The sequence below is a fragment of the Notolepis coatsorum genome (genome assembly GCF_963971535.1).
Source record: "Notolepis coatsorum genome assembly, chromosome: 20".
Taxonomy (NCBI): domain Eukaryota; kingdom Metazoa; phylum Chordata; class Actinopteri; order Aulopiformes; family Paralepididae; genus Notolepis; species Notolepis coatsorum.
Window position 1 is genome coordinate 30,621,493 of NC_140184.1, and position 4,910 is coordinate 30,626,402.

Consider the following 4,910-nt stretch of genomic DNA (forward strand, 5'->3'; position numbering starts at 1 on the left):
CCCCATGTGCTCCTGAATGCTCTCTATCTCTCTCTCCCTCCAGAGTGCACGCAGAGTATGAGGAAGTGGCTGGTTTCCACTCGCTGTGTACAGTCAGTCTATGTAGATTGTGGGCGGGCATTAGCTACAACCACAGAGCCAATCACATCACTGTCTGCTACCCAGAGCCTGAGTAACGTCATTCAGGCCTTCAAATCAGGATGGCCTAATTTACTGGAGAAGGAAATGATCTGAGCTGAATCAGAGCAATCCGCCAATATGGTATTTAGACACTAAAACACATTGATACGAACTCCTATTACTATAATACAATGCTAGAGACTGAAAAATGACATTTATAGTACATGTCCCCTTTAAGTGTCTTTCCCAGTATCATGGCACGCGCCACTAATGCTAATGCTGTTGCTATTGGGGCTCCACTCCCATGTGGCGGGGGTAAACCGGGGCTGTGCCCGGGGTTTCCCCCGCTTAACCCTTATATCGCTGAGGGACAGACGGTGTCTAGCTTTAAGGGCCTAACCTAGGCTTATCTACCATTTACACAGGTAGACGGCCTGGTGGAAGGGCTTAGGACCGGTGTGCCACGCTTAGAGAAGCAGTTGGCTTCGGTCCTCTGCCCAGACATGGTAGAGTGGCACCCCGACCGGAAGCCGATGCAGAGGGGCGAGTCGGCCCGGCAGGTGGCTGAGTGGGCTGATGAAGCTTATATCGCCGCAGTACAGAATCTAGCGGCAACAAATAACATTGCTCAGTTGGCTGCTTTTCTGTCGAAAATGGTGTCAGGCGGTGGGGTCTTGGGGCCAGCCGACGCCAAGACCCTCGCTCAGGGTTTTGAGGTTATACAGCTTTTAACGCAGCCGCAAGCTATAACCTCAGGGAGGGGGAGGATGCTTTCAACACTTGTGCACAGACATCTGTGGTTAGAGCAGTCCCCCCTGGAAAAGGAGAGGAGAATTCCCCTCCTCAGGGCCCCCCTCTCCATGGATGGACTTTTTGGTTTGTCAGCGGAGGCGTTGGCGCCTATAGCCAGAGGTGAGAGTATTGTCTCGTCAGCGGCTGCTGCGAGACCCCCGAGCAGTGGCCGTGCGTCCCCCGCCCGAGACACCCTGGAAACAGAGAGACAGGCTCTCACGGTGCCGACAGACCCCGGCGGCTGTGGGACCGGGCAAATTGGATGACCTCAGCTCCCTTCGGGGAGTAGACTGCCGCCATCATCTCACTGTGTCTAGCAAGCTCTCCGTTCACCCCCCATTGCGGGAATCAGGGCTCTGTTCCCCCTCTGGCGTTGGGCCGCGTTCCTGCAGGGAAACGTAAGCAGCCCGACATCGCTTCTCATGACAGAGGCTGATACCCAGGCCCTTGCTACGCCTGGGTCTGTCTATGAAAATGTTGTACTGTCAGGAGGCTCCTTCGCCACACGCCCGGCGTGTGTGCTTGGCGAGCCTGGTGTTGTATGTGACGACGGAGCGGGTTTCCCTGTCTCTAAAAAGGTTGTCAGAGTGGGAACCCTTGGCCGCGTCTCAGCGACATGAGGTCACAGCGCGGGTTCCCCCAGCCCCGCCCTCGTCAGGCTGGGTATTACGTTGGTGCTTCCCCTGCCCAGACTGCCGGTCTATATAGCGGCAGTGCGTCAGGCACGCGTAATTTGGGTGATAGTAATATCACTACAGGGCTACAGTGTGTGGGGGGCTTTCATCCAAGACAGAGTGAGGACCACACATCATGCATGTCCAGCCGTAGAGCAGGCCATCGCCAGCGGGCTAATCGCTTGGCTAAAACAATGCTCAGCGGGGGAGCCGCCTCATTCACCAGGAGTGATGACTGCCGTTCCCCCCATTTCAGACCACCCCTTTCTGTCGGGTCCCCCCTTGGGTGCAATTGCCCCGACCCCAGCCTCATTGGCAGAGTCAGGGTGCGAAACCCCAACCTCACGAGATACCTTGCTGGCGCGGTCGGGAGAAACCCCGGTCCCACGGGACCCCTCGCCGGCACAGCGGGAGGGACCGGGTTACCTATCTATGATTCTTAGCGGTTTTTACCACGTGTGGCTACAGAAGTGCCACATGTCGGTGTGGATGGAGAGAACGTTTAGAACCGGGCTCGTGTTGCAGTTTGCACACCCCCACCCTCCGTTTTTTGGGTTTGAAACATACTCTACTGTCAGAGTCCACGGCAGCGACAGCCCTGGTCGATGAGATTCAATCTCTGTTGGCGAAGCAGGCCATCGTCGCGGTCCCACGGGAGGACGCGATGAGTGGTGTTTACTCCCAATATTTTCTGGTGCCCAAGAAAACGGGGGGTATCAGACCCATACTGGACCTGTCCTCGTTCAATCGTTTGATTGCGGTGAGAAGGTTCAGAATGTTGACCGTCAAACACCTGTTATGCGCTGTCAGAGTGGGAGATTGGTTCACCTCCATAGACCTCAAGGATGCGTCTCACATCCCCATCTTCCCTCCACACAGGAAATTCCTGCGCTTCCTGTTTCAGGGAATAGCGACTGCCGTTCGGCTACTCTCTGGCCCCTCACACTTTCACCAAGTGCTTGGAGACTGTGCTGGGACCTCTGCGTCTTCAGGGAATACAAATTTTATTCTACCTGGACGACATTCTGGTCCTCAGCCGGTCGGAGGAGGTTGCCAGGTCTCACACCAGGCAGGTGGTCGAACACCTCACCAGTCTCGGTTTTGCTGTGAACTGGGAGAAGAGTACTCCTCTTCCCAGCCAACAGGTGGAGTACTTGGGCTTGATTCTAAGATCGAGTTCTATGAGGGCAACCCTCTCAGAGCGGCATCGAGAGGATATCAGGGGGTTCCGTCCTAGCAGGACGGTTACGGCATGGTTCATGATGCACCTGCTCAGCCTGATGGCATCTGCTCACTCTGTGGTCCCGCTTGGCCTCCTCTTTATGAGGAGGATACAGGGGTGGTTTTTCAGTATGAAAATAGACCCTGTGAGAGGCAAGTGGAAGTGGCTGAAAGTCCCCGCTTCAGTGCTGGGGGACCTCGACCACTGGAGGGGGCCAGGGGCCCTCACTGGCGGGGTCCCCATGGGCAGCAGGACATCGCACATGACGGTCTTCTCCGACGCCTCCCTCACAGGATGGGGGGGGACATGTCGGACCAACGCGGTAGGAGGCAGCTGGCCTGCTCAGTCTGCCCTACATATCAATGTGTTGGAATTGAAGGCAGTGCTTCTAGTCCTCAAACGGCTCCGCCCTCATGTGGTGGGTGAGCACGTTCTGGTCAGGACAGACAGCACAGCGTCAGCGTCGTATATCAACAGACGGGAAGGAGTGCACTCCCCCCGTCTCCACCGGGCGGCAATCTGCGCAGCCTGAGGGCTCTCCACATCCCCGGCAGGGAGAATGTGGGTGCAGATTTGATGTCACAGGGAGGTCCCCACCCAGACGAGTGGGGACTACATCCAGACATAGTCAGACGGATCTGGAACCGATTCGGGGAGGCCGCGGTGGACCTGTTTGCGAGCAGTCAGTCCTACCAGTTCCCCCTGTGGTTCTCGGTCAGTCGGAGGGACAACCCCCCTCTGGGAGTGGATGCCTTCTCGACGTACCTGTGGCCTCCAACTGGTCCTGGTAAGGCTGTTGGGGGCCCCGTTTGAACCTCTTGAGCAGGCGCCATTGGATCAACTGTCTTTCAAGACGGCGTTCCTTCTGGCCATCACCTCCGCTAAACGCGTGGGTGAGCTCTGTGTTCTCTTGGTACGGCCCAAGTGTCTGTCTATACAGGGTGATAGCAGCGTGACTCTGAGGCCAATTCCGGCCTTTGTGCCAAAGAATATCCGGAGCTCTTATCGCTCCAGGGATATTGTGCTACAGGCGTTTCACCCTCCCCCTCATGCAGGTGAGTTGGAGGCGAGCCTTCACCTGTTGTGTCCTGTCCGTGCGCTGATGGTGTACCTTAGGCGCACACAGGACCTCAGGGCTACCAGTCAACTGCTTGTCTGTTACGGTGGCCCCAACGCAGGTAAGGTGCTGTCCAAGCAAGTAACCTGTCACATTGGTTATGCGAGGGCATTGCCCTTTGCTACACTTTGGCCGGCCAGGTTCCCCCCGCAGGCGTCAGGACACACTCCACTTGTAGAGTGGCAGCCTCTGCTGCCCTGCTTGGGGGGGCCTTAGTGGAGGACATCTGCGCTGCGGCCTCCTGGTCCTCCCCGGGCCCTTTTGTCAGGTTTTACCTCATAGACATGACTGGGGGCTCTGTCTCCCAGGCAGTCCTGAGTACCGGGACTTCTCCTGAACCCAGCCACCAGGTGGGCTAGCAGGCGTGTGTGGGTGTGGACCGCGGAGTGCGCTGTTCACACGCGGTCCCACTCACGTTGTGCGTCCTAGGGTGACTGGTCCCTTTTTAGCATATTGGTCGGAGTTGACTGCTCCCCTCCCCCCCTCGTTAGGACGGGCGGCTGGACGGGACTCCCCTCCTCCCCCTTTTCGATGGGCATCCAGGCCCTCTGGGGGTGCATTTGTCATGGCTGCTCGTCTGCCCCCCCCCCTTTTGATCCCAATATGGCTGGAGCGGGACGCTCAGTCAGATGAAACATAACGAAGAGCGTCCCGCTCTTCACGCCCTGAGGACCCTTGGCTGTTTTCACGCTTGAAATTCAGACTCGGAAGGGCATAGGAGTGGCCACACCCTGTGTTTTAAAGAAACACAGGAGCAGGTGTGGCCACGGACGAATGCAGGTGCATGTAAATCTTTTCAGCGCGTGTACAATAGGTGCCCGAAAGATGAATATCTCAATATGGCTGGAGCGGGACGCTCAGTCAGTATTCACATAGCTAGGGTTATAGGATAACCATCATTACGCCTTAACCTCTTAACTCATTCACTGCCAACAACGATTAAACTCGTTATTGGCCGCCAAATGTTGAACGCCAACAACGAGTA